Below are 13,007 nucleotides of genomic sequence, written 5' to 3'. Positions count from 1 at the left end.
AATCGAGGAAAAACCAGAAAAAAATCGAGGAAAAAATGGAAAAAAAATTGAAGAAAATGAAAAATTGGAGGAAAAAAACCCCAAAAAAATTCTGAGGAAAAATGAAAAAAATTCGAGGAAAACCCAGAAAAAATTCGAGGAAAAAATGGAAAAAAAAATTGAGTAAAAAAATCCGAGGAAAAAAATACGAGGAAAAAATGGAAAAAAAAAATCGAGGAAAAAAATGGGAAAAAAAAATTGAAGAAAATGAAGAATTGGAGGAAAAAATGAAGAAAAAATTCCGAGGAAAAAAAAGAAAAAATTTGAGGAAAAATCAGAAAAAAAATCGAGGAAAAAATGGAAAAAAAATTCGAGGAAAAAAATGGAAAAAATCGGAGGAAAAAGGAAAAAAAATGGAGGAAAAAAATCTGAGAGAAAAAAAAAAAACGAGGAAAAAAAAGGAAAAAAAAATTCGAGGAAAAGTTGGAAAAAAAGAAAAAATTCTCGACCTAAAAATGAGGGAAAAAAAAAGGAAAAAATTTGGAAAAAAAAGTGAGGAAAAATCCTTGGAAAAATTGGGAAAAAAGAAGAAAAAAAAATCGACAAAAATTGGAAAAAAAAGGTAAAAAAAAGACCAAAAAAAAAAAAGAGGGAAAAAAGAAAAAAAAAAAGGCAAAAAAGACCAAAGAAAGGGGAAAAAAAAGAGAGAAAAAATCCTCGGAAAAAATAGGAAAATATGAAAATAAAAGAAAAAAAAAAAGGAAAAAAATCGGGAAAAAAGTGAGAAAAAATCCTCGGAAAAATTGGAAAAAAATGGAAAAAAATGCGACAAAAATGAGGAGAAAAAAAAAGGGAAAAAAGACCAAAAAAATGAGGAAAAAAAGGGGGGAAAAAACCTTGGAAAAATTGAGAAAAAAAGGAAAAAATCCTCGACCAAAAATGAAGAAAAAAAGGGGAAAAAAGACGAAAAAAAAGGAAAAAAAATGGAAAAAAAGTGAGAAAAAATCCTCGGAAAAATTGGAAAAAATGAGAAAAAAAATGCGACAAAAATGAAGAAAAAAAGGAGAAAAAAGAGAAAAAAAATTGGACAAAAAGTGAGAAAAAAATCCTCGGAAAATTTGGAAAAAAAAGGAAAAAAAATCTGACAAAAACGAAGAAAAAAAGTGGAAAAAAAGGACCAAAAATGGGGAAAAAAAAAACAAAAAAAGGAGGAAAAAAAGGGGAAAAAAACCTCGGAAAATTGAGAAAAAAAGTGAAAAAATCCTCGACCAAAAATGAAGAAAAAAAGGGGAAAAAGACCAAAAAAAAGAGAAAAAAAAAAGGAAAAAAAGTGAGAAAAAATCCTCGGAAAAATTGGAAAAAAAGAGAAAAAAAATGCGACAAAAATGAAGAAAAAAAGGGGAAAAAAAGAGGAAAAAAAGGACCAAAAAAGTGGAAAAAAGACCAAAAAAAGGGGAAAAAAAAGCCAAAAAAAGACCAAAAATCCTCCCCTCCCCCCGCAGTGCCTGACCCCTCCCCCCACAGCCAAAAATACCTCACGGAGCCCCAAAATCGCCAAAATTCGCCCCAAAATTCAAAATTCAACCCTTTGGGGCCCAAAAAAAAAAAAAAAAAAAAACTGTGAAAAAAATGAGCAAAAAAAATCCCAAAAATCGCTTTTTTTTTTTTTTTTTTGGGATTAAAAATAAAGATTTTTTTTAAGGAATGTCGCCCCTCCCCCACCCCGAGGATTTTGGGGCGTTTTTGGGGCTTTTTTTGAGATGAAAAATGAGAAAAAATGGGGAAAAAGATTTAAAAAATGGATAAAGGGAAAAAAATGAGGGAAAAAATGACAAAAAAAGAGGAAATTTTTGGGTTTTAATTTTGATTTTTGAAGGGAAATAAAAGTGTTGTCGGTGCTGGAGGAAAAATGAGGAAAAAAAAAGTGGAAAATGGGAAAAAAAATCCTCGAGTTTTGGGAAAAGAGGAAAAAAAAAAGCGACGGAAAAGTGGGAAAAATAAAAAAAATAAGAGGAAAAAGTGAAAAAAAAAAAAGGGAAAAAGTGAAAAAAAAAGAGGAAAAAAAGGAGAAAAATGTACAAAAAAAAAGGAGGAAAAAGGGAAAAAAAAGGAGAAAAAAGGGAAAAAAATGAAGAAAAAAAAAGGTGAAAATGGAGATGGAAAAAAAAAGGAGGAAAAAAAGAGGAAAAAATGGAAGAAAAAAAAGAGGAAAAAATGGATTAAAAATGGATAAAAAATGGACAAAAAAATGGACAAAAAAATGGACCAAAAATGGTCAAAAATGGCCAGAAAAGGATGAAAATAAAAAGGTGAAAAAAAGGACTGAAAATGCCAAAAAAAGAGGAGCGAAAATGCCAAAAAAATGGACAAAAATGGCAAAATTTGCCCCGAAAAAAAGGACAAAAAAAGGGCAAAATTTGTCGAAAAAAAAGGACAAAAAAGGGCAAAATTTGCCCCGAAAAAAGGACAAAAAAGGGCAAAAATTGCTGAAAAAAATGGACAAAAAAAGGCAAAATTTGCCCCGAAAAAAGGACAAAAAAAAGAGCCAAAAATACCAAAAAAAAGCGCAACCAAACCTCAGCCAAAAAAACACCAAAAAGTGTGAAAAAAAGGCCAAAAAAAGGAATTTTTTAGACCAAAAATTTGGCCCCTCCCACTTTGGGCGGAGCCGGAAACTTTGAATGAACCAAAAAAAGGGCCCCGGGGGGGGTGGGGGGAGGGGGGGCCCCGAAATTACCTCAGAACTGAAACCAAAAATTGATTTTTTTGGGGGGGAGGAACCTCCAGGGGGGGAGGGGCGGGGCTTAGGGGGGCGTGGTTGGGGGTGTGGTCAGCGGGGTGGGGGGCGTGGTCATTGTGGTCATTGGGTGGTCATTGTGGTCATCAGGGCCTTGGTGGTGGTCATTGTGGTCATTGTGATGGTCATTGTGGCCTTGGTTGTGGTCATGGTGGTCATCTTGGTCACCACGGTGGTCATCGTGGTCATTGTGGTGGTCATCATGGTCATCATGGTCATCGTGACCATGGTTGTGGTCATGGTGGTCATCGTGGCCTTGGTCACGGTCATTGTGGTCATCTTGGTCATCATGGTGGTCATCGTGGCCTGGGCTGTGGTCATCATGGTCATCATGGTCACAGTGGTCATTGTGGTCATCATGGCCTTGGTCATGGTCATCGTGGTCATGGTGGTCTTGGTTATGGCCATTGTGGCCTTGGCCGTGGTCATCATCGTGGTCATCGTGGCCTTGGTTGTGGTCATCTTGGTCATTATGGCCTTGGTGGTCATCGTTGTTCTCATGGTGGCCTCAGTGACCATGGTTATGGTCATCATGGTCATCACGGTCATCCTGGCCTTGGGTGTGGCCATCGTGGTCATGGTGGTCATTGTGGCCTTGGTTCTGGCCACAATGGTCATTGTGGTCATCGTGGCCTTGGCCATGGTCATCATGGTCATCCTGGCCTTGGCTGTGGCCATTGTGGTCATTGTGGCCTTGGTTGTGGTCATCACAGTCATGGTGGTCATCGTGGTGGCCTCAGTGACCATGGGTTGTGGTCATTGTGGTCATCCTGGCCTTGGTTACGGCCATCATGGTCATCGTGGCCTTGGTTGTGGTCATGGTGGTCATTGTGGTCACTGTGGTGGTCATCGTGGCCTTGCTTATGGTCATCGTGGTCATCCTGGCCTTGGTCATGGTCATTGTGGTCATCGTGGCCTTGGTTGTGGTCAGTGTGGTCATTATGGCCTTCATTTTGGCCATTGTGGCCATCGTGGTCTTGGCTGTGGTCATCATGGTCATTGTGGCCTTGGTTGTGGTCATGGTGGTCATCATGGCCTTGTATATGGTCATGGTGGTCATGGTGGTCATCATGGTGGCCTCAGTGACCATGGTTGTGGTCATTGTGGTCATCCTGGCCTTGGTTGTGGCCATCGTGGTCATCATGGCCTTGAAGACCTCACTGACCTCAGTGACCTCGGTGACCTTGATGACCTTTGTCACCTTGATGACCACACTGACCACACTGACCTCGCTGACCTCGATGACCTCACTGACCTGTATGACGTTGCTGACCTCGATGACCACAATGACCACACTGACCACACTGACCTTACTGACCTCAGTGACCTCACTGACCCTGGTGACCTCAGTGACCTTTATCACCTTGGTGACCTCACTGACCTCAGTGACCTCTACGACCTTGATGACCTTTGTCACCTTGACCACACTGATCTTGATGACTTTGATAACCTTGATGACCACACTGACCACACTGACCTCATTGACCTCGGTGACCTCAGTTCCTCAATGACATTGGTGACCTTGATGACCTCACTGACCACACTGACCCTGGTGACCTTTGTCGCCTTGGTGACCTCACTGACCTCAGTGACCTCTACGAACTCAATGACTTTGATAACCTTGATGACCACACTGACCACACTGACCTCACTGACCTGAGTGACCTCACTGACCTTGATGACCTCGATGACGTTGATGACCTTCGTCACCTCAATGACCTCAATGATCTTTATGACCTCGGTGACCTTGATGACCTCAATGACCTCACTGACCACACTGACCCCACTGACCCCACTGACCACACTGACCCCACTGACCCCACTGACCCCACTGACCTTGGTGACCGCACTGACCTCACTGACCCCACTGACCTCACTGACCCCACTGACCCCACTGACCCCACTGACCTCTATGACCACACTGACCCCACTGACCTTGGTGACCGCACTGACCGCACTGACCGCACTGACCCCACTGACCCCACTGACCTCACTGACCTCACTGACCTCACTGACCTCAATGACCTCTATGACCTGAGTGACCTCTATGACCTCACTGACCTTGATGACCACACTGACCTCAATGACCTCACTGACCACATTGACCTCAATGACCCCACTGACCTGGGTGACCTTGGTGACCTCACTGACCTCGGTGACCTCACTGACCCCACTGACCACATTGACCTGAGTGACCTCTATGACCTCACTGACCTTGCTGACCACACTGACCGCACTGACCACACTGACCACACTGACTTTTATCACCTCAATGACGTCACCGACCTCACCCTATGACATCACCCCACCACTGGCCACGCCCCAACGACATCCCAACCACGCCCACCAATGACGTCACCACCTCCAGCAAAGCCCCGCCCCTTTTCCCTCCCCCTTTCCCCTCCCCCCCATTTCCTGCAGCCAAAGAGGGCCCGGCCAGGGGGGCGTGGCCTCCCTTGACCACGCCCACCCCCCTGGGCCCCCCCGGACACAAAATACCTCAGAGCCAACCAAAGAGCCACGCCCACTTTGGGGCGGGGCTTATTTTGGGGGCGGGGCTTAAAAGGGGGAAGGGGTCCCCCACTCGCCCCTCCCCCACACCCCCCCCCCCCCCCCCAGTTTTTTGGGGCGTCCCCAAAATCTCGGGACACCCCCCCCAGGTCCCCGCCCCTCCCCCACCCCAAATTTTTGGGGCTTTTCCTGGTTTTTTTTATGGGAGGTCCCAAAAAAAAATTATTTTATAAATTATTATTATTTATGAGAAATTTTTTTGGGGGGGTTTTCCCCTAAATTTGGGGGTTTCTCATCCCAAAAATTTATTTTTTTGAGGGGGAGGGGTTGGTTTATTTTAAGCTCCTCCCCCCTCTTATTTTTTCGGGTTTTTTTCCAATTTTTCTGGTTTTTACCCTTCTTTGGTTTTGTTTTTTTTTTCCTATTTATTAATTTTTTCCCAATTTTTTTAGATTTTTTTCCCCATTTATTAAAATTTTTTCCCCATTTATTAAAATTTTCCCCCATTTTTTTTGGGTTTTTTTTCCCCATTTATTAAAAATTTTTCTCCATTTATTTTGATTTTTTTCCCTTTTTTTTTTCCCCCATTGTTTTTAGTTTTTTCCCCATTTATTTTGGATTTTTCCTAATTTATTTTGATATTTTCCCTTTTTTGTTTTTTTTTTCCCTTTTTTTTTTTTCCCATTTATTTTGATTTTTACCCCCTTTTTTTTTCTTCTTTTATTCTTTTTTTCCTCTTTTTTTTTTTGATTTCTCCCAATTTATTTTGATTTTTTCCCATTTTTAAAAATTTTTTTCTCTTTTTTTTTTTTTTTTGTTTTTTTCCCCATTTTTTTCCCCCATTTTATTCGTTTTTTTTTTCTCGTTTTTTTTTTATTTTTCCCCAATTTTTTGGACCCTCCCCCATTTCCCCTCCCCCTCCCTGGGGGCGGCGAGAAGCCAAAGACGCCCCTCCCCCACCCCCCGCCGCCCCTCCCCCACCCCCATTTTTTTTTCTACCGGAAATGACCCAAAATTGGGTCAGAAAAAATTTTAAAAATTAAAAAAAAAAAAGACAAAATAAAAAATAAAATAAAAAAAAGAGAAATGATAAAAAAAGTAAAAAAAAAAACCTCAATTTTTTTTTCCCCTGGAAAAAATCCGGGGAGAGGAAAATAAAAAAAAAAAAAACCACCAAAAAAATAAAAATAAAAACTCAAGGAGAAAAAAAAAAAATTAAAAAAAAAAAAAGAAAAAGATAAAACAAAATTTAAAAAAAAGAGGAAAAAACAAAATTTCAAAAAAAAAAAAAAAAAGAAAAAAAAACACCAAAGGCAAAAAATAATTTAAAAAAAAACCACAAAAAAAGCTGAAAAATGCCCCCAAAAAGCCAAAAAAAAAAAAGAAATAAAAAGGGAATTTCTATTTCTGTCCCTCCCTCGCCCCCATTGGGCCGATTTTGGCCACGCCCCCTTTTCATGGCCACGCCCCTTTGTCCTTATATGGTCATTCATGGCCCCGCCCCATTTAAACCCCGCCCATTTGAGGCCACGCCCCTTTTACCTTATATGGCTCACCCTGACCACGCCCCCTTTAAGCCCCGCCCCCTTTCCCAGCCCCTTTTCCCTCATTGGTTTGTTGTGGATTTTCCATTTTTTAGGGTTTTTTTTAAATTCAAATTTTTAAATTGTTTTTAAAATTATTTGTTAAATTTTTTTGGTAAATTTTGGTCTTTTTTATTTGTCCTTTTTTTGGGATTTTTTCTCCATTTTTTGGGGATTATTTTTGCCTTTTTTGTGTTTTTATTTTTGACTTTTTTAGGTCTTTTTTTCACCCTTTTTTGGGTTTATTTTTCGCCCTTTTTTTTTGGGTGTTTTTGCCTTTTTTTTTAGGATTTTTTTTTGCCGTTTTTTGAGTTTTTTTTTCCCAGCCCTTTAGTGGTTTTTTTTTTGTCGTTTTTTGGGAATTTTTTCACCCTTTTTTTGGGTTTTTTTGCCTTTTTTTAGTGTTTTTTTTTCGCCGTTTTTTGAGGAATTTTTAAACCTTTTTTAAAATGTTTTTTTCCGCCTTTTTTTGAGGTTTTTTTTCCACCCTTTTTTTGGTATTTTTTGTAATTTTTTGGGAATTTTTTCACCCCTTTTTTTTTTTTTCCCCGCATTTTTTTTGGAGTTTTTTCATCTTTTTTGGGGACTTTTTTTCGCCCTTTTTTGGGTTATTTTTGAATTTTTTTTCCCTGTTTTTTTTTCCGCCTTTTTCCGGCCGCGAGCGTCGGGCGCGGGAACAATAAAACGACAAAATGAAAAACTGAAATAAAACCAAAAAAAATTTGTCTGTTCTGAAACTCCCCTTGGACTCCCCAAAATCCCCTTTGAACCCCCAAAACCCCCTTGGAATGATCCAAAATTCCCAAAAATCTCATTTGGACCCCCCAAAAATCCCCTTGGAACATTCCAGACCCCCCCAAAATCCTCTTGGAATATTCCAGACCCCCCTAAATTCCCTTTGGAATAATCCAGACCCCAAAAATCCCTTTGGAACATTCCAGACCCCCCCAAAATCCCCTTTCCCCCCTCAAAATCCTTTTGGCACCTCCCAAACCCCCCCAAATCTATTTCTCCCCCCAAAACCCCTCAATTGGTACAACCCGCCTTCCCCTCCCCCCTCCCCGCCCCCAAAAACCCCAAAATTTCCCCCAAAAAACCCCCAAATTCCCCCCAAATTCTTAATTTTTGGTGTTTCCCTCCCCCCCCTTTGAGCGCCGCGTTGGTTCCTTCCGCCCTGTGACGTCACAGAGCCGAGCGCTGATTGGTCCATGGGGAGGCGGCGGGAGCCAATCAGAGCGCGGCTTGCTGGGGGGTGCCGGGAAGGGGGCGGGGCCTCGCGGGCTGGAGAAGCGGCCGGAGGTGACGGGGGGGGGGGGGAGGGGCCGGGGGGGTTTTTGGGGGGAAATTTGGGGGAATTTTGGGAAAATTTGGGGATTTTTGGGGTCCTGAGAGAGAAACTGAGGGAAATTTGGGAGGTTTGGGGGGAAATTTGGGGTTTTTTGAGCGGAAATTGGGGAGTTTTGGGATCCTGAGAGGGAAATTTGGGGAGAATTTGGGGGGTTTGGGAGGATTTTGGAGAATTTTGGGGGAATTTGGGGCATTTTGGGGGGAATTTTGGGATCTATTGGATCCCTGAGGGGGAAATTTGGAGGATTTTGGGTGGAATTTGAGGATTTTTGGGATCCTGAGAAGGATTTTGGGACCCTGAGGGGGAATTTTAGGGAAATTTGGGGGATTTTGGGGGGGATTTTTTGGGCTTGTCGCTCCCTCTGTGTTTTTCTCTCTCTTTCTCCCCATTTTTTCCCCATTTCTCCCTCATTTTCTCCCAAGTTTTCTCCCCATTTTTCTCCCATTTTTCTCCCCATTTTTTTCCCCAATTTTTCCCCCATTTTCCCCATTTTTTTCCCCATTTCTCCCCATTTTTTTCCCCATTTTTCCCCATTTTCCTGTCATTTCTAACCCTGTTTTTTCCCCATTTTTTCCTCATTTCTCCCCCATTTTTCCCCCATTTTTTCTCCTTTTTTCTCCCCATTTTTTCCCCATTTTCTCCCCATTTTCCCCCATTTTCCCCCATTTCTAAACTCATTTTTCCCCCATTTTTCCCCATTCCCCCCATTTTTCCTCATTTTTTCTCCGTTTTCCCCCCATCTTTCCCCATTTTCTTTTATTTTAATCCCATTTTCTCCCCGTTTTTTTCTCATTTTAACCCCGTTTTTTCCCCAATTTTCCCAAAATCCCGATTTTTAACCCCAATTTTTCTCTCTTTCCCGCAGATGTCGTCCCCCGAGGAGACCCTGCTGCTGGTGGAGCACCGTTACGTGTGTTCTGAGTGTTCCCACCTGGCCCCGAGCCTGGAGGAGGCGCTGCTGCACCACCAGACTCACCTGGGGACTCACCTGGGACTCAGACACACCTGGGGACACACCTGGGCCAGCAGGGGACACCTGTGCAGGTGAGCTCGTGGTTTATAATAGAAATAAAATAAAATATAACACACCTGGGGCAGGCTCAGACACACCTGGGGACACACCTGGGACAGGCCCAGACACACCTGGGACAGGGGCAGATACACCTGGGGCAGGTTCAGACACACCTGGGGACTCACCTGGGGGCTCAGACACACCTGGGACTCACCTGGGCCAGCAGGGGACACCTGTGCAGGTGAGCTCGTGGTATAAAATTAAATTAAATTAAAACAGAGTGAAATAAGTTCAGAGTGTTCCCACCTGCACCACCAGACACACCTGGGCCCAGCATTTAAAAAAAAATCCCTTTCACAAACTTTCTTACAACTTTACAAACCCTCTTATAAATTTGATATAAAATATTTTTTTTTTAATTTTATTTTTTATTTTTACCTGTTCTCAGGTGCCTCCCCAGCCTCACCTGGAGCTGCTGAACCTCCCAGGTGAGCTGGAGCCCCCGAGCCAATTCCAGTGCCTGGAGTGCGGGGCCCTCCTGGTGACACCTGGGCAACTCCTGGAGCACCAGGAGCTTCACCTGAAACTGCTGAGCTCACCTGGGGACCCCCCAAAACCCGCCCCGAGCTCAGGTGGGATCCACTTCGAGTGCCCCGAGTGCCACGCCCTGTTCCAGAGCCAGGACCTGTGGTTGGCTCATCGCCAGAGCCACCGAAACCCCCAAAATTCACCCCAAAATTTGGCCCCGAATCTCCCCCCGAGCCAGGCCCGGGTGGACCTGGAACATTCCTACCGCAAACCTGAGGACGAGGCGGAGGGGGAAGGTGGGACAGGTGAGGCCACACCTGCCGAGGTGCCCCTGCAGCTGCTGCTCTACGAGTGTGGGGAGTGTCTGCAGCTCTTCCAGAGCCCCAAGGATTTCTTGGAGCACCAGGTGAGTCACCTGGCGCCGAGCACACCTGTGACAGCAACAACAACACCTGTGATAACAACACCAACACCTGTGATAACAACGACACCTGAGCCGGACCTGCACTGCCACCAATGCAACGAGCTCTTACCTTCGCCCCGCCTGCTCCGGGCTCACCTGTTGTGCCACACCTTGGGGCGTTTCCAGTGCCCGCTGTGCCCCCAGGTGTGCCCCGACCCCGCCCAGCTGCGGCGGCACCGCGCCGGCCACGGCCCGCGACTCGCTGTACCTGTGCCTGGAGTGCGGCCACGCCCTGGACACGGAGGGGGCGTTGCTGTCCCACCGCCGCGCCCACGGGGCGGAGCCGCTGCACAGGTGCGACACCTGCGGGAAGAGTTTCGTGAGTTTCACCAAGTTTTTGTATCATCGGCGCTCCCACAATTCCACAAATCCATCGATTAATTTACCTGAGGTGGTGACGGCGGCCACGCCCTCACCTGAGGAGGTGGAGCAGGTGGAGAAGGAGGAGCAGGTGGGCTGCAGCACCTGCGGGAAGGTGTTGGGCAGCCCGGGGGCGCTGGCCCGGCACCTGAGGGTCGTGCACCGCCCCGAGCGCCGGCACCGCTGCCTCACCTGCGGGAAGGCCTTCAAAAAGGCCTCGCACCTGAGGAACCACGCCCGGACACACACAGGTGAGTGGCAGCCACGCCCACACAGGTGAGACACGGGACAGGTGTGACACACCCACACAGGTGAGACACTGGGACAGGTGTGACACACCCACACAGGTGAGATACAGGACAGGTGTGACACACCCACACAGGTGAGACACGGGACAGGTGTGACACACCCACACAGGTGAGACACGGGACAGGTGTGACACGCCCACACAGGTGAGATACAGGACAGGTGTGACACACCCACACAGGTGAGATACAGGACAGGTGTGACACACCCACATAGGTGAGACAGGTGACAGGTGAGAGGGGTGGGACAGGTGTGATGCCAACACAGGTGAGTGAGTGTGAGCCATGTCTGTACCCGCACAGGTGAGACAGGTGAGACAGGTGAGAGAGGTGAGAGAAGTAAGACAGGTGAGACAGGTGAGAGGTGACACAGGTGGGAGAGGTGACACAGGTGAGACAGGTAAGAGGTGAGAGAGATTATACAGGTGAGACAAGTAAGAGAGGTGAGAGAAGGAAGACAGGTGAGAGGTGAGACAGGTGAGAGAAGTGAAACAGGTAAGAGAGGTGAGAGAGGTGACACAGGTGAGACAGGTAACAGGTGAGAGGTTATACAGGTGAGAGAGATAAGAGAGGTGAGACAGGTAACAGAGATGGGACAGGTGAGACAGGTAAGAGAGGTATTTATTTATTTATTTATTTATCTGTTCTATTCCATTTCTTCCATTTCTTCCATTTATTTATTTATCCCCAACACCTCCCACCACACCTGTGACCTCTCACCTTTCCTCCCCAGGTGTGACCACACCTGTAACCCACCTTTCTCTTACCTGTCTCTTACCTGTCCCCACAGGTGAGAGGCCATTTCCATGTCACCAGTGTCCCCGTCGTTTCCACTCCCAGGCCAACCTGCTCCTCACCACCTGACCCACACCTGTAACCTCTCACCTGTCTCTCACCTGTCTCACCTGTCTCTTACCTGTCTCTCCAGGTGAACGTCCCTTTCCCTGCCATCAATGTCCCCGTCGTTTCCACTCCCAGGCCAACCTGCTGCGCCACCACCTGACCCACACCTGTAACCTCTCACCTGTCTCTTACCTGTCTCACCTGTCTCTTACCTGTCCCCACAGGTGAGCACCCATTCCCCTGCCATCAATGTCCCCGCCGTTTCCACTCCCAGGCCAACCTGCTGCGCCACCACCTCGCCTCTTTCCCACCTCTCTCTCCAGGTGTGAACACACCTGTAACCTCTCACCTGTGTCTCACCTGTCTCTTACCTGTCTCTCCAGGTGAACGTCCCTTTCCCTGCCATCAATGTCCCCGCCGTTTCCACTCCCAGGCCAACCTGCTGCGCCACCACCTGACCCACACCTGTAACCTCTCACCTCTTACCTGTCTCTTACCTGTCCCCACAGGTGAGAGGCCATTTCCATGTCACCAGTGTCCCCGTCGTTTCCACTCCCAGGCCAACCTGCTCCTCACCACCTCACCCACACCTGTAACCTCTCACCTTTCCCCAGGTGACCACACCTGTAACCTCTCACCTTTCTCTCATCTGTCTCACCTGTCTCTTACCTGTCCCCACAGGTGAACGCCCATTCCCCTGCCATCAGTGTCCCCGCCGTTTCCACTCCCAGGCCAACCTTCTCCGCCACCACCTGACGCACACGGGGGAGAAGCCCCACCAGTGCCCCCAGTGCGGGAAACGCTTCGCCCAGAGCTCCACCCTCCGGCAGCACCTGCAGCACCTGCACCTGCGCAGGTTCCCTCACCTGTGCCCCGACTGCGGGCTGCGCTTCCACCGCCCGCACCGGCTGCTCCTGCACCGCGCCCACCACACGGGGGAGTATCCCTACAAGTGCCCCCAGTGCGGCCTCACCTTTCTGCTCAGGAGGCTGTTGGAGGTTCACCTGTTGTCCCACCGGGGCGGGCGGGCCCAGGTGTGCCAGGCCTGCGGGGCGGCGTTCCCAGGTGAGGAGGGGCTCAGGGAGCACAGGTGCGCCGGCAAGAAAAAGGGCTGGAGGTTCGAGTGCGGCGTCTGCGGGAAGAAAACGGGGACGGTGACGAAATTAAGAGCTCACGAGAGGATCCACGGGGTTCTGGAAGGTTCTGCGGTGAGTGGGGCGGTTCTAGAAGGTTCTGGAATGAGTGGGACGGTTCTAGAAGGTTCTGGAGTGACCAGGG

The 13,007-nt window shown here is 46.6% G+C and overlaps 1 long non-coding RNA gene across 1 annotated transcript; it reads left to right on the top strand.

The window, feature by feature from the left end:
• Positions 1-8,117: 8,117 nt before the first annotated feature.
• On the top strand, positions 8,118-10,350 carry LOC310920598. The gene is made up of 3 exons (XR_014592018.1): positions 8,118-8,169; positions 9,084-9,262; positions 9,679-10,350. It is a non-coding gene; the product is annotated as an uncharacterized lncRNA (long non-coding RNA).
• Positions 10,351-13,007: the final 2,657 nt, after the last annotated feature.

This window comes from Zosterops lateralis (assembly GCF_965231275.1).
Source record: "Zosterops lateralis genome assembly, chromosome: 31".
Classification (NCBI taxonomy): domain Eukaryota; kingdom Metazoa; phylum Chordata; class Aves; order Passeriformes; family Zosteropidae; genus Zosterops; species Zosterops lateralis.
Note: the sequence above shows the minus strand (reverse complement) of the source record. Positions and strands in the feature narration are given on the sequence as shown.